This window comes from Pseudophryne corroboree, chromosome 5 (assembly GCF_028390025.1).
Source record: "Pseudophryne corroboree isolate aPseCor3 chromosome 5, aPseCor3.hap2, whole genome shotgun sequence".
Classification (NCBI taxonomy): domain Eukaryota; kingdom Metazoa; phylum Chordata; class Amphibia; order Anura; family Myobatrachidae; genus Pseudophryne; species Pseudophryne corroboree.
Genome location: NC_086448.1, coordinates 345,684,271 through 345,709,823, shown reverse-complemented (window position 1 = coordinate 345,709,823; position 25,553 = coordinate 345,684,271). Strand labels below are relative to the sequence as shown.

The 25,553-nt window shown below is 45.0% G+C and overlaps 1 pseudogene; it reads right to left on the bottom strand.

Moving 5' to 3' along the window:
- Positions 1-3,961: 3,961 nt before the first annotated feature.
- LOC134929993 (5S ribosomal RNA) lies at positions 3,962-4,079 on the bottom strand (annotated as a pseudogene).
- Between the last annotated feature and the right edge of the window lie 21,474 nt (positions 4,080-25,553).

The window sequence follows — 25,553 nt, the reverse complement described above, 5'->3', positions numbered from 1 at the left end:
TAAGTGATTCTCGGATTGATTTTTCATGTTGGTTGAAGGTGGTTATAAAGGCTGTGGAGTCTTTGGTTTTCTTTCTTGTTTTATATTCCAACAACTTCGATCTTTCAACTTCATTAGTTCTAGTGACGGCTTTATCCAATATGGTATCCGGGTATTCTTTCTTCTTAAATCTATCACGATATATCTCCATCTGTTCCTGGCAGTCCTCTGTTTTGCTGCAGTTTCTTTTAATTCTGCTAAACTGAGATAATGGGATGTTATTCTTCCAGCTCCTGAGATGACCACTCTTGTAATGAAGATAACTATTCGTATCAACATGTTTAATAAAGTTTTTGGTGATAATTTTTCCATTTTCTCCCGTGAGGACCAAATCCAGAAATTCTATATGTGTCTTATTTGTATTGGATGTAAAGGTGAGATTCATCGAATTTGTGCTGATGTGTTTAAAAAATCGGTTAAAATGTTCTGAATCTCCATCCCAGATTATTAAGATATCATCTATATATCTTCGATAAAAAACGATGTTCTTATTAAAATCGTGATGGTCATATATAAAAACTTTTTCCCAACAACCCATAAAGAGATTCGCAAAACTGGGCGCAAAAATTGTGCCCATTGCTGTGCCGCACCGTTGAAGATAAAACTGGTCTAAAAATGTAAAATAATTGTGGCGAAGAATAAAAAACATAATATCGCAAATAAAGTCCTTGTGGTTGTCTGTCAGTCCTGTGTCATTATCCAGAAATTCCTTACAGGCTGCTACTCCCTTCGCATGTTCAATACAGGTGTAAAGTGATTGAACATCTATAGTCACCCACATATATGTGTCTTTCCACACAATGTCTTTTAGAAGGTTCAGCACTGATGTTGTGTCTTTAAGATACGAAGGGAGATCCTTCACATAGGATTTTAGAAAGACGTCGGCGTATTCTGATAAATGAGAGGTGAGTGAGTCTATACCCGCCACAATTGGTCTTCCGGGCGGGTTGTCCAAGCTTTTGTGTATTTTTGGCAGAAAATAGAAGATGGGGGTAGTAGGGTCTGGTCTTATTAAAAATTGGTACTCCTCTTTCGTAATAATTTCTGTTCTTAGTCCATGTAGTAGGAGTGTCCTCAATTCTTCAATAAAAACATCCTTCGGGTCTCCTGTCAGTTTGGAATATGATTGTTCATCTGACAGTAATCTTTCTGCCTCAGCAATATATTTATCCCGATCCATGATGACCAGCCCCCCCCCTTTGTCAGCTTGTTTTATGATTATCCCTTTGTTTTTTTGTAGGTTTTTCAGAGCCTCACTCTCTCTGTTGTTGATATTCTTCTCCTTCACCTTCTTCAGGTCCATGTCGCACAGGTCATTCTTAACCAGTTCATAAAACATGCTAAGATTGCTTCCCTTGGACTCCAATGGGTAGTACTTCGAAGTTGGTTTTAGTCCTGACTTGGAACGGCTTTCATAGTTAGCTATTACCGCATTTTCTTTTTTCAAAAAATGCCTCTTAAGTGTTAATTTTCTGACAAATTTGTTAAGATCAATGAACGTTTCAAATTTATTTAGACTCGTTGTTGGTGCGAATGATAGTCCTTTATCTAAAAGAGATATTTCGGGTTTGGTTAAAACATGTTGGGATAAGTTAAAAATGCCTTTTTCTCTTGGATTGGCCGTTGTTACGTCACTTTCCTTTTGGATTCTCTCCCTCCTGCCTCCTCGGCATCCTCTTCTTCTGTGAATCTTCTTTTGAGGGGCGATGCATACCGTATGTCCTCTTTTACTGGATACCTTATATTGTTTTTTGGCCTTGCACCCTGTCGTTGGGATAAAAAATCCTGGTCACTGTTGGAACCAAATCTCTGCAAAGCCGTGAATCTATTTGATGTCTTTATACCACTGTTTGGAGTATCCCTGTTTTTATTCTGTGTAGTGGTACTTGTAGTAACAGTTTTCCAATTCCCTCTGTTTTCTTTCTGGTTTGGATGTCCCATAGATTTGAATCTGCTCCAGTTCTTCACTCTCCCTTGTTCGTAATCATTCTTGTCCCTTAAGAATTTCTTTTCCTTCCCTTTGATTACCTCCTCCTCGATATGTTCCAACTTCTTATTAAGCACTTTCTCGTTAATTCTGTAGTCCTCCTTGTCTTTGAAAGGTTCAAGCTCTTTCTCCTTTTTCTTAATCTCAGTCTCTATGGACGAGAGGGATTTTTTCTTTTCATCGACCAGGAGTTTCATTAGGTCTATAGAACAGGTGTGTAATATTTTGTCCCATTTTTCTATGAATGTCCCTTCCTGGTCAGTGAATGTGGGTTGTTTTAATAATCTTAGTCCCCTTGGAACCCTATCCATTGATATATAGTGTTCCAAACCCTTAACATCCCACCATGTCTTGACTTCTTTTGTTAGAAGCCTCTCTATTCCCCAGAATAGATCATCTAGATCGCATGGTTGGGTTGGTTCATTTGCAATAATGCTTTCATTAAAGATTTTCTGACACCACACATTCCTTTTGTTGGTATGGTCTGAATTTCTTAACATTCTGTCTAGATGTAATGTTCCACCAGGCCGCAATAAAAAAGTATTACCAAAAGTATGCGTAAAAATAGAGATTAATACTGCGCCACATGTGATGTATAACAGATATGTATTTGAATAGGCTGCCCTGAATGATACTCCCCTATTTGCTAATAATGGGGCGTCAGCTGGGTCTCTCACTAAACCAGGGGTGGTAAACCCTGAGATACAATTGTGTGAGATACGGGGGAAGAGAGATATATAGCGACCACTGTATCAATAAATAGTTTTAGGCGCCTATAGTAATAAAGTTGATTTAATATAAAGATGCATATAAACATATATAAAAAACATACATAAAAAATGGGACAACAATAAATACACAGCTGGACTAAAAAACACTAAATGAACTAAAAACTACAGTAAAAATATTTTAAAAGTACTTAAAAGCAAATATTCCTTATCTTTAGAGTGAGGTAGGTACAGGTCACCCAACGCGTTTCGTCTGATGAGACTTCTTCAAGGGGTAGGGAATGAATGAGAATAGTACAGCTATTTATAGCCATATTGTTAAATGGGAGGGGTGTGACATCATAGAAGGTCATGTGACCTAATTAAATGTGAAACACTCAAAGGCACTATCATAATTGTTGGAGCACTGATAGGTTAACAGAGATTAGCACTATGTAGCAGTATAGAGAAGAAAAAACAGTTTATAGTCATATAACCACTGTAAACAGAGTAAAAGACGATTTTTTTGTTCACTTCCGCCACACTTCCGGGTGTAGGTGACGCGATACGTCACTTCCGCCCCACTTCCGGGACCCATTGCGCATGCGCCCGCGGCGTTTTTCTCCAGCTCTATACAGCATAGGATATTTGTGCAGGGGATGCGTCCTGTGTTCATAAGGCGGTGGCCATGTTTGAAGGGATTAGTCCAGTGAATTCTGTATAGCGGCGGCCATATTTCCGGAGTCCATTATAGTCAGTTTACAATTGCTCCGGTCATCCATATGGAAAGAAACAGATATATCAATGTGTCAGCAGTATGTAATTAATCATATATTTCTACAACTTAATAAAAGTATCTGGCCAGTAAGATTTCTGACCATGGGTAGTTTATATACATCATCATGGAAGATAGTTAATAAACTGCGCTAAAAAAAAAATTTTTTATATGATACAGTGCACATAATAAGCCTTTCTATTTATTAATTATTACAAGTGGAATATGCATTAATTCTAATGATAAATATTAAATAATGATAATAAAGGTGAAACAGACAATTACAGATATGGTGCGCGAATGTGAAACCGTATATATTTAATATATTTTATTATTAAAATATAATAATTTTTGGGTGATTATTTTAATTTTATTTTATTTATATTTATACTGGTGCAAGTTGGATGACGGTTCAGAGTACATTACCTTTCATAGGCCTCTATAGGTATTCGTTCCATACAGTACCTGATCTTCCCAGGTGGTCCCCCTCACTGGTACTGATCAGGCCCACGCTGCTTGGCTTCCAAGATCGGATGTATTTGGGCATTTCCAGCGAGGTATGACTGTACCGACGTTGTGCCTTGATATGTACTTGCTCCGCACCGTATTAGTAGCTTCGCACCGTATTAGTATATACTAATCATTGTGAATTACGTGGGTGTGTTATTAGTTGTGCTGTGTGAGGGAGGGAGAGGCGGGGGGTATCATTCAGGGCAGCCTATTCAAATACATATCTGTTATACATCACATGTGGCGCAGTATTAATCTCTATTTTTACGCATATATAAATATATATATATATATATATCTATATATATAAATTTATTTATGGGATGTTGGGATGGAACTTTTATCTATAATGATCATCTTCAGAAATTCGATCGTCTTTTACAAAGGATGTATTTATGACATTTTAATTATCTGGGATGGCACATTGGAGGATTTTAACCTTTTTTTCAACTATCTGGCTTTTAACAACATGAATCTTACCTTCACCTCGAATGTGAATAAGGTACAAATAGAATTTATGGACTTTGTTCTTTTGTGGAAAGATGGCAAAATTGTAACCAGAAATACATCAAGCCAGTAGACATGAACAGCTATATAGACTATAAGAGCAACCACCAAAAACAGTGGAAAAACAATATCCCTTTTTCCCAGTTTTCAAGAATAAAGAGGAACTGCAGTGAAAGCTGATTAACTGCTCCGGTGCCTTCCACGGTGTGTGTGTGTATATATATATATATATATATATATATATATATATATATATACACCATCCACCCACAGATTCCCATATGATATATGTATCATATGCAAAGGAGTCCCTGGGCACTGTGAGGAGTTATATATAGCAGCAACACAGCGGTGATGTAATATGTTGGAGTAACTTACTGAACTGAGCGCCATCACCTTCATCCTGAGCTCCTTAAGAGGCCCCTTCGCCAGCCTCCTCTACTCCCTGCAGAGACCCAACAGCACCAAAGCTGCATTGTTGGAGATCATGTTCTGAGCCCAGGCTCCGGGACCTGCATTGTCAGAGTGAATGGTGACTATTGGGGCTGTGACAGAACCAGTACCTGGGTTTGGAACGGTGCCAGAAGTATGATCATCCAGCAGGAAATTCCCAGGTGACCCCAAGCACTTCACTCCTGACCCCACCTTCTCAGTAATACAATTGTAACCCACAGGATCACAGCCAGGCTCCCAATGCAAAATGAAAAAAGTAAAAATGTACTGTTAACTTACCAAACAACTGTCATAATGCAGGCTGCTGCAGCATTGCCAGTCAGTTGTTACCACAATCACTGTCATCATGGGTGGGATGCAGGGACTGCCACAGCCAGCTAGGTAGGGTGTCTGTGTAGTGAGAAGAATCAGACAGCAGTGCGATGGTGCTACTTCCTGAAGTAGTGCCCGGTGTTTCTTCCTGCTTGTCTAGTCTATCTGCTCCTCTTCGTGGGCCTAATTCAGACCTAATCATAGCAGGACATTTTTTAGCAGATGGGCAAAACTATGTGCTCTGCAGGGAGGGCAGATATAACATGGCCAGTCTGCATAAACTATAATAGACTCTGTCCAGTTCAGTAAAGACTCCGTAGTATAACCTTTTGTGCTGTTAATTATCCGTTCCCTTCATGCAAAATACCAGCTAAAAGTAGCTAGAGAAAAGGAGTTACAGAATGTTCTTGTATAGGTACTTATACAGCTTTACTACAGCTTAAAGGATTCTGAGAGCACCAACTAGGTCATTACTAGGCCCGGGTTTGCACCATAAAAGATGAATTATAGCAGTACCAAGTGTATTGTCATCAGGAAGCGGCGCTAGAGTATCACCGATTGTATAGGGATATAGTACTGTAGCTCTACTCATAGCTATAGTTTGGAGGATTACTTAAACTCAACCTAATGTACACCAATGTAAAGTTCCTGGCCAGAACATGCAAAGATAATAGAGAGACTATAGTGCAATGTGTTTAATGTTTATTTGAGTCTAGTGAAAGTGAGACTAAGTATTGCTAAAGAAGGTAAAAGGAATACTGTAAGGAAACAAGTAACTGAAGGAACCCATTTAGAGAAATGTGTTTTGTACATGTTCTGTTAATGTGAAATGTTAACCGTATTTAATTCTACGGAACCAGAGTGAAAACATTCCTGTACAATAAAATTACTCCTTGTTCTAAGTGTGTATTATCGATACGTGGAAACAATTGTTAAATAAGTGATATTGAATATTACTGTGTTACAAAGGAAAAATATTTCTGAAAAGTATTCTACTTTCACCTCTCTGCCATAAAAGTGTGTCTGTAAGCTTGTATCCTAGTACAGTAATAGTGTGTCTGTCATGTGAGACTGTCTTCCAGCGCTGTCCGTGTGTCTGTCTGTCCTGTGAGTCTGTACTATACCTTCCAACTGTCCTGATTATGGCGGGACAGTCCCATTTTTCTTGGACTATCCTGCTGTCCCACCTGCAGGCCATAGTGTCCCGCGATTGGGTGGCAGTTGGGAAACCCTCTTGTAACTTGCTGCTCTGCTTAGCAGCTAGGCATGCCCCCACAATGACAAAAACGTGGGACGAGGTGACTCACAATCGCGGCACTTTCCATGAATCCATGCCCCCTAGCTTGCGAGGTCATACCCTCTAATTGCGAACGTGCGTCTGCTGCATAGATGTCCCTCTCTAACACCGGTAGATTTTGGGTGGTATGCTGTATCCTAGTACAGTCAGGCCCGGTGACAGGGGGGATTAAAGGGGACACCCATACCCCAAGGTTAATAATTATAATGGCTGCTGCAGCAGTGTGGAGGCTAGTGTGTGTGTGTGTGTGTGTGTGTGTGTGTGTGTGTGTGTGTGTGTGTGTGTGTGTGTGTGTCTGTATGTGTGTGTGTGTGTGTGTGTGTGGTGGTCATTATGTGTACTCAGCGCCACTATTGGAGGCATGTATAAGCGGCATCACTACAGGGGGCAGTTTGTGTTTAAGCGCCACTGCTACTGGGGGCAGTTTGTGCGTAAGCGGCACCGATATTGGGGGCATTAATATGGTGCAAGGGGCATTAATATGGTGCAAAGGGCACTAATATAGTGTTGCTCCATATGTGCACAGGATTTTTTTTTTTTAAATATATATGGATTTATTTTTTTACTTTATATATATATATATATATATATATATATATTTTTTTTTTTTTTAAAAGGGGGGGAAGGCTGCCTATTTTGTCAGTCCTGGGCCCCACAATTTCTGATGGCAGCCCTGCACGTGCCCAGATTCTCTTAGCAGATTTTGCTGTTGGAACACGTATTGCGATCCAACCTGAATCAGGCCCATAATCCACGACACCGAAAGAAGGAGAATAGATCCTGTGACGATCACAGTGAGCCACCGTGCCCATAAGGGGCATTCTAGCTCTGACCCGCTGCCGGCAGGCTGGTGGCCAGGATCCGACTGACGGGATCATGACAGCTGGGATCCTGGCCATCGGTAAAACATATGTATTCCGTTTGCAGTACTTATAGTAACAGCTCAAACACACTAGGCATACCTGTGTTCCACTTTGGGTGGGTCAGTCCCGTTTTCCTTGGACTGTCTCGTTATTGTTATGTTACTATAAATAGTACATCTTTATGGAGTTGGGACCCAACTGGAAATGGAAATCGGTTCTCAGGGGGACATAGAATTTAGGGGGTCATTCCAAGTTGTTCGCTCGTTGCCGATTTTCACTATGCTGCGATTTGTTGCTAACTGCGCATGCGCATGGTACAAAGAGCGCATGCGCTAAGTTATTTAACACAAAACTTAGTAGATTTGCTGGTGTTCGAACGACGATTTTCAGTTGCACTGCTGATAGGTGAATGATTGACAGGAAATGGTAGTTTCTGGGTGGTAACTGAGCGTTTTCCGGGAGTGTGATAAAAAACGCAGGCGTGTCAGGGAAAAATGCGGGAGTGTCTGGAGAAACGGGGGAGTGGCTGACCGAACGCAGGGCGTAATTGTAACGTCAAATCAGGAACTAAACGGACCGAGCTGATCGCAATCTGTGAGTAGGTCTGGAGCTACTCAGAAACTGCAAAGAATTATTTAGTAGCAGTTTTGCTTATCTTTCGTTCGCAATTCTGCTATGCTAAGATACACTCCCAGAGGGCGGCGGCCTAGCGTGTGCAATACTGCTAAAAGCAGCTAGCGAGCGAACAACTCGGAATGATGGCCTTAATTCAGATAAAGTCTGATGATGAGTGGAAGATTGCCTTCAACACACGTGATGAGTACTTAGTAATGACCTTCCGTCTATGTACTGCCACAGCAGTTTTTCAAAGCTTTAATTATAAAATATTTAGATACTGTACTTTCTACTGTATATAACATGTGGTCATTGTATATCACATGGATCTTCTAATCCTTTCCCAGTCTGTCAGCTCTTCATCAACATGTCTGCCAAGACTGCACTCATCTGCAAGATAATCATCTTTACTGTAATGCTGGTTACACATCAGATGACAAATTGGACAATTTGTCATTTTCAGTTCAATTGGAACATCCACATCATCTAATCATCCACATCATCTAATGTGTACACACAATTGCACACTCCTGTGCAGGGGTGTCAGAACATTTATAGGTTGGGGGGGGGCAAGGTAGATCCTCATTTTGGCGCCCTTGGGGGTGGAGGCGATACTATGAGGATGAAAAGGAGGCAGCACCACGGTGGGCAGGAGGCCGCACAATGTAGATCACCCCTAAATCATGCATCACCAAACCCACGAAGCGGCGGCCAAACTCCGTCGTTCCGCCTCCACCCAACGATCGCCTCTGCCTGTCAATCAGGCAGAGGCGATCGTATCCCTGCTACAGCCTTCGGCCGTCTGGCATGCGCCGGCGCATGTGCACTGCAGTAGGGACCCGTTCGCTCTGCTGCGTTAAAACGCAGCGAGCAAACGGCTCAGAATGACCCGTACATACATGCACTCACAATAACAGAAAGCAAAACTCCTTCACCCAACCACATGCTGCTGCGGTAATCGGGACAGTGTGCCTCACTCAGCCAACATATTATATATGTGTGCCTCACTCAGCCAGCATAAATATATATATATATATATATATATATATACATTTTATATATATATATATATATATATATATATATATAAATAAATAAAATACACTGCCCACCCGGCCTCCCTGACACAAACCTGGCTGTCGCACAGTAAGTAGGCATGCTGGAGTCAGTCACTGACTCAGTTCAGGGGCTGCCACTGCCTATTTTCCTTTCACCGATCTGCTTGGGACGGGAGGAGCTGCGCGCTGCCACTGCAGCTCCCCCTACATGCAGCCAGCATCAATGTGAGGGGGCAAAGCAGCTGCTGAATTAGAGCCTATTAAAGCCGCTGCCACATGCCTGCGGCTGCGGCGGAGATGTTGGTGCGCGTTTGGCCACTGTGGTTGGGGGTGGAGTCACTGCGAGAGAGGAGGCGGCACCATGGAGGAGGAGTTCGGGACCACCTGACCGAGGACAGACGAGGAAGCAGGAGGAGCTGCTGCTGCCGCACATTAGCTGTACAGTGCGGCAGCCGGCAGCGGTTAAGTACCTGACCGTCTGCCGCTCCCCTTCTAAAGTAGACAGGTGCCTCTCTCTAATGTCTATTACACAGTCCTCCACCTCCCTATTTATTTTTGATACTGTATATAATAATTTTATAACTTTATAGACTGTACTTAATAAACGTTGGCTAGAAACTGATTCGTTGCTATGAGCAACTTCTCAATTTGTCAACTTGTCCAGTCTCCAGGAGGCTTGATATAATGTCCAATCAGGAAAAGAAAATAGAATTAATAAATAAAGGAAACAAAGATATGATTTAGTAATATAAAGGGGGAACACATAACATTTATTAATAGATTAAGGGGACACATATTAGTTGAATTCAACTAAAGGAAATATTTAAATTTTACCCTGATATCCACGCGCTAGGGGTACTAGCAGGGGCAACTGTTATACTGTTATTTAGCATATGCCCTGGGAATTCCTAGTGTATGTTTCAGTTACGACCACTTTTTTTGGCCAGTTTGCGTAATAGGTTTTTGTGTAAGCGCAGGGTGGTGATTTGTGGCATTTCGGATTTGCAAATGGCAGTTTTGCTGGATAGATAACTAACATTGAGTGCTCCAGCACCTAGTACTCATACAAATGTAAGCTAAAAAATGTAAATGTAATAAATATGTCGCTTGGTAACTTTACCCACAGGCATAACAAGGGGTAGGGTGGGGGTGTGCGGGCCACACCCGGGTGTCACCCCTCCAGGAGGGACACCAAAATGTTGGCTCTTCCACAGTCAGGGCCATCTTTTCATATGGGCTCCATGGGCAGTTGTTCAAGAGCCCCAGGAGTATAAGGGCCTTAGGCTGATAGCTGAGTGCCCCTTTTTTCAAGGATATCTCGGGTTCTGTCTGACTTACAGTTTGTCTATACTCCAAAAGCTGGGACTTTCCCCTTTCGTTAGACACTGGTAGCTTGTCTGTACAGGGTGATTCAATAGTCACAGTACACCCTTTTGTTTCAAAAACTGTGCAGGAAATGGGAAAACTGAATACTCCAGTAAGGTATGGATGAGGTGGGCTATCTTTTAGGGTATGTACCGAACATGGGCGCCATCTTGAAATTGGCCATCTTGAATCTAAGTCAGTTTTTTCAAATGGAAAGGGGATCATGTAACATGTCAGAAAACATCAGAATTTGCTGAAAAGTGTATTGCTGCAAACAGATTTGAAATAGCAGTTATGTTTAAATAGTTAAAACACTTTGTTGCAGGTAACTGAAGATGGCTTTGACAAAAGAGGAGAAAATTGAGGTCATTTTGATGTCTGGAGAATGCAGTTTCCTTGTCATAGCTGCAGATTTTTGGATGGTTCCACCCAGTGTGGATTCTGGTCACTCCAGTACCTGTGGTTGTGATGGTTACCTTCACCACTAACATACAAGTTTGCCTCATCACGAACAAGATGCCTTGTGCAAAAGAGGGATCCTGTTGATGTTGCTCTAAGGCCCACGTGCAAAACTGCATACATCTGTCTGGGTCATCCTCTGCTAGGTACTGGAGTAACTGGATCTTGCATGGATGCCAATCAGTGGCGTGCGGTGAGGTCAGTGGCTGGTGAGGCACTACAGCCATAATGTCCACCGAATCTGCCGATGACCCCTACCGCCGCCGAGTAATGCCCGCTACTGACCCTGAGTCGATGCCCACCGCCAATGGCTTACAAACTCACCCACCATCAACTGACCCAGCCCTCCGCCACTAATTTGCATCTCAGTCCGATGCCGCCAATGCCCGCTGCCTGCCTGCTCATCATACTTGTGATATATTGTACATTTTTATAGAAAAAAAAATAGTGTTTGGGACTGGGAAGGGAGTGGGAGGAGGACATGAATGCAATTTTGTTGTCCAGGGCTTCCATTAACTTAATGGATAAGGGTCTGAATGGGTTAAAAAAAAATGTGTGAGGTCCCCCCTCCTAAGTGTAACCAGCCTCAGGCTCTTTGAGCCGGTCCTGGTTGTTTAAATACTGGGGAAAAATTGGACAGGGGTTCCCCGTATTTAGACAACCAGCACCGGGCTCTTAGTCCGGTCCTGGTTCCAAAAAATACGGGGGACAAAAGACGTAGGGGTCCCCCGTATTTTTGAAACCAGCACCGGGCTCCACTAGCCAGGGACATAATGCCACAGCCGGGGGACACATTTACGTAGGTCCCTGCGGCCGTGGCATTACCTCCCCAACTAGTCACCCCTGGCCGGGGTTCCCTGGAGGTGTGGGTACCCCTTAAATGAAGGGGTCCCCCCCTCCAGGCACCCAAGGGCCAGGGGTGAAGCCCGAGGCTGTCCCCAACACCCCTAGGCGGTGGGCTTGGCACACAGCGCAGTTGCCCTGAGGGCGCACGGCCAGCGGCATGTAATGAGTCAAATTAACTCATTACATGCCGCCTCTAAGTCTGCGCCGTGCGCCGCGCTGTGGAGGGAGAAGTCTGCAGCCGCGCCGGGCAGCGGAGAAGGAGGAGGAGGGAGGGGGAGCAGGGAGCCGCAGCAGCGCTATTTCATTGGTAGTAAGCGCCGCTGCAGCATCCCCCTCTCCTTCTGTATTGGCTGCCCGGCGCTGCTGTGCATGCTGGGATGCGGTTCCTCCATCCCAGCATCCACAGCAGCGCCGGGCAGCCAATACGGAAGGAGAGGGGGATGCTGCAACGGCGCTTACTACCAATGACATAGCGCTGCTGCGGCTCCCTGCTCCTCCTCCTCCTTCTCACCTGCCTGCACCGAGGGACCTGAACGAGGAGCCTGACTGCCAGCGGGGAGATGGTAAGTATATCTCTCTTTCTCTCTCTCTCTCTCTCTCTCTCTCAGGGGGACACCGTCTGCCGCAATGTGTAAAAAGGGGGCCTGGCTGCCGCAATGTGTAAAAAGGGGGCCTGGCTGCCGCAATGTGTAAAAAGGGGGACTGGCTGCCGTAATGTGTAAAAAGGGGGACTGGCTGCCGCAATGTGTATAAAGGGGGACACCGTCTGCCGTAATGTGTAAAAAAGGGGACGCTGTCTGCCGCAATGTGTAAAAAGGGGGACTGGCTGCCGCAATGTGTTAAAAGGGAGACTGTCTGCTGTAATGTGTAAAAAGGGGGACGCTGTCTGCTGTAATGTATAAAAGGGGCTCTACCTGGTGTAGTGGCGCTACTGTGCAGCGTAATTTGAATAATGTAGATTACTGTGCACCGTAGTATGAATTGCTATTATTTTGTGGCCATGCCCCTTCCCCGTGAAGCCACGCCCCTATAAATTTTTCACGCGCCTACGGCGCGCACTGCCCCTATCTTACATGGGGGGGGGGGCGCCACTGTCGTTTCTTGCACACAGCGCTAAAATGCCTAGTTACGGCACTGCCTACATCCCACGCCGGTCACGTCCACTTGTCCAGTAGAATCCAATATGTGGTTCCTGTAAAAATAAGAGAGAGATTACTTACCTACATCCCACGCCGGTCACGTCCACTTGTCCAGTAGAATCCATATTGGAACCAGGCACCTGGAACAAGAATAGAAATAAACACTTACAGGAGAGAGAGAGAGAGAGAGGTCCCAGGCTCACTCTCAGCCGTTGATTAGCAACGGGACGCGCCTGGCAACACAAGTCACAGTGCCGCAGGCAGGAAGGAGGCGGCAGCGGCTGGAGGGCCAGGAGGAGAGGTGAGCACTACGGGGACAAGACAACACAAACATACAAACATAGAACTCACCCCTCACTCCTGCTTCAGGTTCGTCGCTCCAACGCCAGTCACAGCCGCCGGGTCCCGCCGCCTCTTCCCCCTCCAGCGTCGTGTTGGTGATTGGACAGCGGATCCAGCACTGGATCCGCTGCCCAATCACAGGTGCCTCGCTGACATGGGGGTGGTGTCCCTGTCAGCGAGGCACTTGTTTCAGTGCCGCTTTCCTGCTTTGTTTCAATGGGCTTTTACAGCCCAGTGTTTGGCCCCGCCCCCCCTCTGCCCCGTTCCCATTATCCACGGGAGGCACTGCTATCAGTGCCTCCCAAAGTCATTTAAATGCATCAAATTATTAGAATTAAATAAAGAAGATACTTATGACACAGACTATGTGTCATAAGTATCTTCTTTGTATGATTTTAATAATTAATCACAGGGGAGGCACTGCCTCCCCTGCCTCCCCTGACTGCACGTCCCTGATGCCAATGGGCATGAAGGATTTGTACGATCGATGACTAGCTGATTCCACATTCTGCTGACAAACGTTGTGTGCTGCATTGGCTCTTCACAAAAGATGCCAAAACCATTGTTGAGTTTGTCCTCATCAGTAGCACTTTTTGGATGACCACTCCTTGACTTGTCAGCCACAGTCTCAGTGTCTCAGAATTTGGAAATTAGGCACCTGACAGTGTTATGTGAAATTGGAGGTCTTTCTGGCTTCCGGTTGTTAAAATCTGCAGCTACTGTATCACACAGAAACTTCCTTCTCCAGACATCAAAATGACCTCAATTCTCTCCTCTTTTGTCAAAGCCATCTTCAGTTAGCTGCACCAAAAAAGTGTTGTAACTTTTGAACCATAACTGAAATTTCCAATCTGTTTGCAGCAATAAACTTTTCAGCAAATTCTGATGTTGACATGTTACACGACCCTTTCCATTTGAAAAATCTGACTTAGATTAAAGACGACCGATTTCAAGATGGTGCCCACGTTCGGTACATATCCTAATAGATAGCCCACCTCATCCATACCTTACTGGAGTATTCAGTTTTCTTATTTCCTGCACAGGTTTTGAAACAAAAGCGTGTACTGCAACTTTGAATCACCCTGTACTATGCCCATAACCAAAGATATCAGCATTCCAGCAGTTGGTCCCGGCTCCAGCACCACACACTAGATATGCAGTTTTATATTTTCGATGGTGAATTGCTCTGGCTCCTGAAATCTGATCCCACCTCATGAAAAGTGGGTTACTCTTGTTTTTTATCCCATTGAAAGCTAAGAAATCTACCACCAGGACCTGGAAATATCTGCTGTCCAGCAAGCTGCCCTACCACCAGAAAATTATGAATATTAAACCCATTCCACTATCCACCCCTCCCCTGCATATTAAACACCCCCTACCACCTTGGAAGTCATGTACCGGTTCCCCTTCATTTAGCCCAATGCCCCCTTCTACAGTTTAGTGTTCTCCCTCCCACCTCCTCCCCTACCATCTGTGCAGTAAAGGAGTAATTAGCAGAAATGAATGCTTCAGGTCCTACATGCTGAACTAAAGATAGAACACCCCCTACCGCCCGCGGGACATCAAAGCTGCCACTGATAGCACCCCCCACCCCTACCACTGGAGGATGGGTGGGGGCCCCAGTGCATTACTTTGCCCAGAGGCCTACACTGTTGTTAAGATGACCCTATCCACTTTGACAGGAGCTAGGTGCTGCACTGTGATATTATACTGCAGCACCCGGCTCTTGTCACTGAGAAGGACCCAAAATTGCAGAAACTAGTTTCCTGGTGCAGCCCAGCTTCTCTGGGGGGGGGGGTAATTAGTGGCTCCCCTGGTTCTCACTCCCCCATAGTGATGTTAGAAGGGGCCTCCAAAAGGTCATGACCCCTTTTATGAGACCACGTTCCATTTCAGACATTTGTCGAAGGCATGCGAGGGGGTACCATTGGCTGCACTGGCTGTCCTAAGCCCTAGTGCCACTGCTGATTTACCCCTGTTGTTTTGAGGTACCCAGGCCAACAGCATGGGACAGATCTATCTGGGCAGGGTATCAAAGGCTATAACCATCATATGTGGGGACAATGTTTCTAGCACATTAATATACTGGTATAAGAGGTATTGATGTTAGGAAAACTATAGCTAATACTGCAAAGCAATTATACATTTTCAAATTTCCCAGTTGCATTATCTGTATCTATAAAAATGGTCATACAACGCTAGAAGGCTCAACTGCTATTTTCCACTGTGTTAACTAGAGATGAGCGCCGGAAATTTTTCGGGTTTTGTGTTTTGGTTTTGGGTTCGGTTCCGCGGCCGTGTTTTGGGTTCGACCGCGTTTTGGCAAAACCTCACCGAATTTTTTTTGTCGGATTCGGGTGTGTTTTGGATTCGGGTGTTTTTTTCAAAAAACCCTAAAAAACAGCTTAAATCATAGAATTTGGGGGTCATTTTGATCCCAAAGTATTATTAACCTCAAAAACCATAATTTCCACTCATTTTCAGTCTATTCTGAATACCTCACACCTCACAATATTATTTTTAGTCCTAAAATTTGCACCGAGGTAGCTGTGTGAGTAAGATAAGCGACTCTAGTGGCCGACACAAACACCGGGCCCATCTAGGAGTGGCACTGCAGTGTCACGGAGGATGTCACTTCCAAAAAACCCTCCCCAAACAGCACATGACGCAAAGAAAAAAAGAGGCGCAATGAGGTAGCTGTGTGAGTAAGATAAGCGACCCTAGTGGCCGACACAAACACCGGGCCCATCTAGGAGTGGCACTGCAGTGTCACGCAGGATGTCCCTTCCAAAAAACCCTCCCCAAACAGCACATGACGCAAAGAAAAAAAGAGGCGCAATGAGGTAGCTGACTGTGTGAGTAAGATAAGCGACCCTAGTGGCCGACACAAACACCGGGCCCATCTAGGAGTGGCACTGCAGTGTCACGCAGGATGTCCCTTCCAAAAAACCCTCCCCAAACAGCACATGACGCAAAGAAAAAAAGAGGCGCAATGAGGTAGCTGACTGTGTGAGTAAGATAAGCGACCCTAGTGGCCGACACAAACACCGGGCCCATCTAGGAGTGGCACTGCAGTGTCACGCAGGATGGCCCTTCCAAAAAACCCTCCCCAAACAGCACATGACGCAAAGAAAAATAAAAGAAAAAAGAGGTGCAAGATGGAATTGTCCTTGGGCCCTCCCACCCACCCTTATGTTGTATAAACAAAACAGGACATGCACACTTTAACCAACCCATCATTTCAGTGACAGGGTCTGCCACACGACTGTGACTGATATGACGGGTTGGTTTGGACCCCCCCCAAAAAAGAAGCAATTAATCTCTCCTTGCACAAACTGGCTCTACAGAGGCAAGATGTCCACCTCATCATCATCCTCCGATATATCACCGTGTACATCCCCCTCCTCACAGATTATCAATTCGTCCCCACTGGAATCCACCATCTCAGCTCCCTGTGTACTTTGTGGAGGCAATTGCTGCTGGTCAATGTCTCCGCGGAGGAATTGATTATAATTCATTTTAATGAACATCATCTTCTCCACATTTTCTGGATGTAACCTCGTACGCCGATTGCTGACAAGGTGAGCGGCGGCACTAAACACTCTTTCGGAGTACACACTTGTGGGAGGGCAACTTAGGTAGAATAAAGCCAGTTTGTGCAAGGGCCTCCAAATTGCCTCTTTTTCCTGCCAGTATAAGTACGGACTGTGTGACGTGCCTACTTGGATGCGGTCACTCATATAATCCTCCACCATTCTTTCAATGGGGAGAGAATCATATGCAGTGCCAGTAGACGACATGTCCGTATCCGTAATCGTTGTCAGGTCCTTCAGTCCGGACCAGATGTCAGCATCAGCAGTCGCTCCAGACTGCCCTGCATCACCGCCAGCGGGTGGGCTCGGAATTCTGAGCCTTTTCCTCGCACCACCAGTTGCGGGAGAATGTGAAGGAGGAGATGTTGACAGGTCGCGTTCCGCTTGACTTGACAATTTTCTCACCAGCAGGTCTTTCAACCCCAGCAGACTTGTGTCTGCCGGAAAGAGAGATCCAAGGTAGGCTTTAAATCAGGGATCGAGCACGGTGGCCAAAATGTAGTGCTCTGATTTCAACAGATTGACCACCCGTGAATCCTTGTTAAGCGAATTAAGGGCTCCATCCACAAGTCCCACATGCCTAGCGGAATCGCTCCGTGTTAGCTCCTCCTTCAATGTCTCCAGCTTCTTCTGCAAAAGCCTGATGAGGGGAATGACCTGACTCAGGCTGGCAGTGTCTGAACTGACTTCACGTGTGGCAAGTTCAAAGGGCATCAGAACCTTGCACAACGTTGAAATCATTCTCCACTGCGCTTGAGACAGTTGCATTCCACCTCCTATATCGTGCTCAATTGTATAGGCTTGAATGGCCTTTTGCTGCTCCTCCAACCTCTGAAGCATATAGAGGGTTGAATTCCACCTCGTTACCACTTCTTGCTTCAGATGATGGCAGGGCAGGTTCAGTAGTTTTTGGTGGTGCTCCAGTCTTCTGTACGTGGTGCCTGTACGCCGAAAGTGTCCCGCAATTCTTCTGGCCACCGACAGCATCTCTTGCACGCCCCTGTCGTTTTTTAAAAAATTCTGCACCACCAAATTCAAGGTATGTGCAAAACATGGGACGTGCTGGAATTTGCCCATATTTAATGCACACACAATATTGCTGGCGTTGTCCGATGCCACAAATCCACAGGAGAGTCCAATTGGGGTAAGCCATTCCGCGATGATCTTCCTCAGTTGCCGTAAGAGGTTTTCAGCTGTGTGCGTATTCTGGAAACCGGTGATACAAAGCGTAGCCTGCCTAGGAAAGAGTTGGCGTTTGCGAGATGCTGCTACTGGTGCCGCCGCTGCTGTTCTTGCAGCGGGAGTCCATACATCTACCCAGTGGGCTGTCACAGTCATATAGTCCTGACCCTGCCCTGCTCCACTTGTCCACATGTCCGTGGTTAAGTGGACATTGGGTACAACTGCATTTTTTAGGACACTGGTGAGTCTTTTTCTGACGTCCGTGTACATTCTCGGTATCGCCTGCCTAGAGAAGTGGAACCTAGATGGTATTTGGTAACGGGGGCACACTGCCTCAATAAATTGTCTAGTTCCCTGTGAACTAACGGCGGATACCGGACGCACGTCTAACACCAACATAGTTGTCAAGGCCTCAGTTATCCGCTTTGCAGCAGGATGACTGCTGTGATATTTCATCTTCCTCGCAAAGGACTGTTGAACAGTCAATTGCTTACTGGAAGTAGTACAAGTGGGCTTACGACTTCCCCTCTGGGATGACCATCGACTCCCAGCTGCAACAACAGCAGCGCCAGCAGCAGTAGGCGTTACACGCAAGGTTGCATCGGAGGAATCCCAGGCAGGAGAGGAATCATCAGAATTGCCAGTGACATGGCCTGCAGGACTATTGGCATTCCTGGGGAAGGAGGAAATTGACACTGAGGGAGTTGGTGGGGTGGTTTGCGTGAGCTTGGTTACAAGAGGAAGGGATTTACTGGTCAGTGGACTGCTTCCGCTGTCGGCCAAAGTTTTTGAACTTGTCACTGACTTATTATGAATGCGCTGCAGGTGACGTATAAGGGAGGATGTTCCGAGGTGGTTAACGTCCTTACCCCTACTTATTACAGCTTGACAAAGGGAACACACGGCTTGACAAATGTTGTCCGCATTTCTGGTGAAATACTTCCACACCGAAGAGCTGATTTTTTTGGTATTTTCACCAGGCATGTCAACGGCCATATTCCTCCCACGGACAACAGGTGTCTCCCCGGGTGCCTGACTTAAACAAACCACCTCACCATCAGAATCCTCCTGGTCAATTTCCTCCCCAGCGCCAGCAACACCCATATCCTCCTCATCCTGGTGTACTTCAACACTGACATCTTCAATCTGACTATCAGGAACTGGACTGCGGGTGCTCCTTCCAGCACTTGCAGGGGGCGTGCAAATGGTGGAAGGCGCATGCTCTTCACGTCCAGTGTTGGGAAGGTCAGGCATCGCAACCGACACAATTGGACTCTCCTTGTGGATTTGGGATTTCGAAGAACGCACAGTTCTTTGCTGTGCTTTTTCCAGCTTGAGTCTTTTCATTTTTCTAGCGAGAGGCTGAGTGCTTCCATCCTCATGTGAAGCTGAACCACTAGCCATGAACATAGGCCAGGGCCTCAGCCGTTCCTTGCCACTCCGTGTGGTAAATGGCATATTGGCAAGTTTACGCTTCTCCTCCGACAATTTTATTTTAGGTTTTGGAGTCCTTTTTTTACTGATATTTGGTGTTTTGGATTTGACATGCTCTGTACTATGACATTGGGCATCGGCCTTGGCAGACGACGTTGCTGGCATTTCATCGTCTCGGCCATGACTAGTGGCAGCAGCTTCAGCACGAGGTGGAAGTGGATCTTGATCTTTCCCTAATTTTGGAACCTCAACATTTTTGTTCTCCATATTTTAATAGGCACAACTAAAAGGCACCTCAGGTAAACAATGGAGATGGATGGATACTAGTATACAATTATGGATGGACTGCCGAGTGCCGACACAGAGGTAGCTACAGCCGTGGACTACCGTACTGTACTGTGTCTGCTGCTAATATAGACTGGTTGATAATGAGATGTAGTATGTATGTATAAAGAAGAAAGAAAAAAAAACCACGGGTAGGTGGTATACAATTATGGACGGACTGCCGAGTGCCGACACAGAGGTAGCTACAGCCGTGGACTACCGTACTGTACTGTGTCTGCTGCTAATATAGACTGGATGATAATGAGATGTAGTATGTATAAAGAAGAAAAAAAAAACCACGGGTAGGTGGTATACAATTATGGATGGACTGCCGAGTGCCGACACAGAGGTAGCTACAGCCGTGGACTACCGTACTGTACTGTGTCTGCTGCTAATATAGACTGGTTGATAATGAGATGTAGTATGTATGTATAAAGAAGAAAGAAAAAAAAACCACGGGTAGGTGGTATACAATTATGGACGGACTGCCGAGTGCCGACACAGAGGTAGCTACAGCCGTGGACTACCGTACTGTACTGTGTCTGCTGCTAATATAGACTGGATGATAATGAGATGTAGTATGTATAAAGAAGAAAGAAAAAAAAACCACGGGTAGGTGGTATACAATTATGGACGGACTGCCGAGTGCCGACACAGAGGTAGCTACAGCCGTGGACTACCGTACTGTACTGTGTCTGCTGCTAATATAGACTGGATGATAATGAGATGTAGTATGTATAAAGAAGAAAGAAAAAAACCACGGGTAGGTGGTATACAATTATGGATGGACTGCCGAGTGCCGACACAGAGGTAGCTACAGCCGTGTACTACCGTACTGTACTGTGTCTGCTGCTAATATAGACTGGATGATAATGAGATGTAGTATGTATAAAGAAGAAAAAAAAACCACGGGTAGGTGGTATACAATTATGGATGGACTGCCGAGTGCCGACACAGAGGTAGCTACAGCCGTGGACTACCGTACTGTACTGTGTCTGCTGCTAATATAGACTGGATGATAATGAGATGTAGTATGTATAAAGAAGAAAGAAAAAAAAACCACGAGTAGGTGGTATACAATTATGGACGGACTGCCGAGTGCCGACACAGAGGTAGCTACAGCCGTGGACTACCGTACTGTACTGTGTCTGCTGCTAATATAGACTGGATGATAATGAGATGTAGTATGTATAAAGAAGAAAAAAAAACCACGGGTAGGTGGTATACAATTATGGATGGACTGCCGAGTGCCGACACAGAGGTAGCTACAGCCGTGGACTACCATACTGTACTGTGTCTGCTGCTAATATAGACTGGTTGATAATGAGATGTAGTATGTATGTATAAAGAAGAAAGAAAAAAAAAACACGGGTAGGTGGTATACAATTATGGACGGACTGCCGAGTGCCGACACAGAGGTAGCTACAGCCGTGGACTACCGTACTGTACTGTGTCTGCTGCTAATATAGACTGGATGATAATGAGATGTAGTATGTATAAAGAAGAAAGAAAAAAAAACCACGGGTAGGTGGTATACAATTATGGACGGACTGCTGAGTGCCGACACAGAGGTAGCTACAGCCGTGGACTACCGTACTGTACTGTGTCTGCTGCTAATATAGACTGGATGATAATGAGATGTAGTATGTATAAAGAATAAAGAAAAAAAAACCACGGGTAGGTGGTATACAATTATGGATGGACTGCTGAGTGCCGACACAGAGGTAGCTACAGCCATGGACTACCGTACTGTACTGTGTCTGCTGCTAATATAGACTGGATGATAATGAGATGTAGTATGTATAAAGAAGGAAAAAAAAACCACGGGTAGGTGGTATACAATTATGGATGGACTGCCGAGTGCCGACACAGAGGTAGCTACAGCCGTGGACTACCGTACTGTACTGTGTCTGCTGCTAATATAGACTGGATGATAATGAGATGTAGTATGTATAAAGAAGAAAGAAAAAAAAAACCACGGGTAGGTGGTATACAATTATGGATGGACTGCCGAGTGCCGACACAGAGGTAGCTACAGCCGTGAACTACCGTACTGTGTCTGCTGCGACTGGATGATAAATAATGATATAAAAAATATATATATATCACTACTGCAGCCGGACAGGTATATATTATATAATGACGGACCTGCTGGACACTGTCTGTCAGCAGAATGAGTTTTTTATAGAATAAAAAAACACCACACAAGTCACACGACGAATGTTTAACTTTTTCAGGCAATCACAATATAGTATACTATACTGGTGGTCAGTGTGGTCAGGTCACTGGTCAGTCACACTGGCAGTGGCACTCCTGCAGCAAAAGTGTGCACTGTTTAATTTTAATAATATGTACTCCTGGCTCCTGCTATAACCTATAACTGCTCCCCAGTCTCCCCCACAATTAAGCTGTGTGAGCACAGTCAGATATTATACATAGATGATGCAGCACACTGGGCTGAGCACAGATATGGTATGTGACTGAGTCACTGTGTATCGTTTTTTTCAGGCAGAGAACGGATTATATTAAATAAAACTGCACTGGTGGTCACTGGTCAGTGGTCAGTCACTAGTAAACTCTGCACTCTCTAGTACTCCTAAGCTCCAGTAAATCAAGTGTCTCTGTCTCAATCTCACTCTCTCTCTTCTAATCTAAATGGAGAGGACGCCAGCCACGTCCTCTCCCTATCAATCTCAATGCACGTGTGAAAATGGCGGCGACGCGCGGCTCCTTATATAGAATCCGAGTCTCGCAATAGAATCCGAGCCTCGCGAGAATCCGACAGCGTCATGATGACGTTCGGGCGCGCTCGGGTTAACCGAGCAAGGCGGGAAGATCCGAGTCGCTCGGATCCGTGTAAAAAAAGCTGAAGTTCGGGCGGGTTCGGATTCCGAGGAACCGAACCCGCTCATCTCTACTTACTACTTCATATGCCATACATAAAACTTTCTCCTTAATTTCATTAAATCCATTACATTCTATAGATAAATTTAATTTTATGAAGTCCTTCCGCTCAAACATGAATGTATAGAACATATATTCTTTTTACTTGAGAAATAACCATTATAGTTAAGAAAATAAGACTATACAGTCAATGCTAAACAAGTTTCTAGTATGTACCCTTGTTAGTATACAGGTGGCAATAATATATAGTTCATGAACCAGGCTTCTGGGGACTATCATACACAAGTGAGATTACTATGCACTACATTGAGTGAACCAGTATAAGATACTGTACATATAGCATATACTGGGACTAATTCAGAGATGGTTGGTAGGGCATCTGCGATCACAGCCGCTCTCAATAGTGGTTGCAGAAATATGCAAATGCTAATCTCAGCGTTCTCTTTGTGCACCACAATGTGGCGAAGTGTACGAGTGCTGAGACGCCCACTTGTAGGCTCAGTCGTCTGTGCAAATGTGATGGCGATTGTAAACACTAGAACATTAACATAACATCGGTCACACCATCAACATTTGCAGTAGCTTAGTCTCTGCTCTAGCTACTCTCCTCAAATCCAGCTAAATATGGTCTCTAAAGTAGTGGATTTGCGATTGGGAATGCAGTAGTGTTCTTAAACATGCCTGTGACACAAACATAACATGCCCATGAAACAGCCACTGTTTGGGTTCACTTTAGGACACCTCCCAGCTCCACCCTAAAATGCTCAGGGATTGCAAACCCCTACATAATCATTAAGGGTTTCCAAGACTTTTCAGCAGTAGCAAGAAATCGCTTAACTGTGTACAGCATCAACATTTTGACCATCTCTGAATCAGACCCTCTGTTCACTAAGGCGCACCTAGGGGGTCATTCCGAGTTGTTCGCTCGTTGCAGATTTTCGCAACGGAGCAATTAAGGCAAAAATGCGCATGGTACGCAGCGCGCATGCGCTAAGTATTTTAGCACAAAACTTAGTAGATTTACTCACGTCCGAAAGAAGAATTGTCATCGTTGAAGTGATCGGAGTGTGATTGACAGAAAGTGGGTGTTTCTGGGCGGAAACTGACCGTTTTCTGGGAGTGTGCGGAGAAACGCAGGCGTGCCAGGATAAAACGCGGGAGTGTCTGGAGAAATGGGGGAGTGGCTGGCCGAACGCAGGGCATGTTTGTGATGTCAAACCAGGAACGAAAGGGGCTGAGCTGATCGCAGTGGCAGAGTAAGTCTCGAGCTACTCAGAAACTGCTAAGAATTATTTATTCGCAATTCTGCTACTCTTTCGTTCGCAATTCTGCTATGCTAAGATACACTCCCAGAGGGCGGCGGCCTAGCGTGTGCAATGCTGCTAAAAACAGCTAGCGAGCGAACAACTCGGAATGACCCCATAATCTCTTCACTGATTGCACTATTTATGAAGAGCATTGCATAAGGGATTGGTTTTGTACTGGATAATTCACTCTTTGCTAGTGATGAGCGGGTTCGGTTTCTCGGAAACCGAACCCCCCCGAACTTCACCCTTTTTACACGGGTCCGAGGCATACTCTGATTCTCCCGTATGGTTTGGTTAACCCGAGTGCGCCCGAACGTCATCATCCCGCTGTCGGATTCTCGCGAGATTCGGATTCTATATAAGCAGCCGCGCGTCGCCGCCATTTTCACTCGTGCATTGGAAATGTTAGGGAGAGGACGTGGCTGGCGTCCTCTCCGTTTATTCATTGTTGAGTTGATGCAAATATTTGTACTTGCTTATATCATTGTGGGGACTGGGGAGCAGCTTTATATTAATATAGGAGGAGTACAGTGCAGAGTTTTGCTGATCAGTGACCACCAGTTTTATCCGTTCTCTGCCTGAAAAAAAAACTCCATATCTGTGCTCAGTGTGCTGCATATATCTGTGCTCACACTGCTTAATTGTGGGGACTGGGGAGCAGCTGTATTATATAGCAGGAGTACAGTGCAGAGTTTTGCTGACAGTGACCACCAGTATACGTTGTCTGCCTGAAAAACACTCCATATCTGTGCTCAGTGTGCTGCTTTATTGTGGGGACTGGGGAGTCGGGACCACCAGTATAATATTATATAGGAGGAGTACAGTGCAGAGTTTTGCTGACACAGTGACCACCAGTATATATAGCAGTACGGTACGGAAGGCCACTGCTGTACCTACCTCTGTGTCATCATTAAGTATACTATCCATCTACATTCGAATTCTATACCTGTGGTGCATTTTAGTTTTGCAGTTTGCTAACACAGTGACCACCAGTATACTATATATAGCAGTACGGTACGGAAGGCCACTGCTGTACCTACCTCTGTGTTGTCATTAAGTATACTATCCATCTACATTCTATACCTGTGGTGCATTTTAGTTTTGCAGTTTGCAGACACAGTGACCACCAGCATATATAGCAGTACGGTACGGAAGGCCACTGCTGTACCTACCTCTGTGTCGTCATTAAGTATACTATCCATCTACATTCTATACCTGTGGTGCATTTTAGTTTTGCAGTTTGCTGACACAGTGACCACCAGTATATATAGCAGTACGGTACGGAAGGCCACTGCTGTACCTACCTCTGTGTCGTCATTAAGTATACTATCCATCTACATTCTATACCTGTGGTGCATTTTAGTTTTGCAGTTTGCTGACACAGTGACCACCAGTACATATAGCAGTACGGTACGGAAGGCCACTGCTGTACCTACCTCTGTGTCGTCATTAAGTATACTATTCATCTAGATTCTATACCTGTGGTGCATTTTAGTTTTGCAGTTTGCTGACACAGTGACCACCAGTATATATAG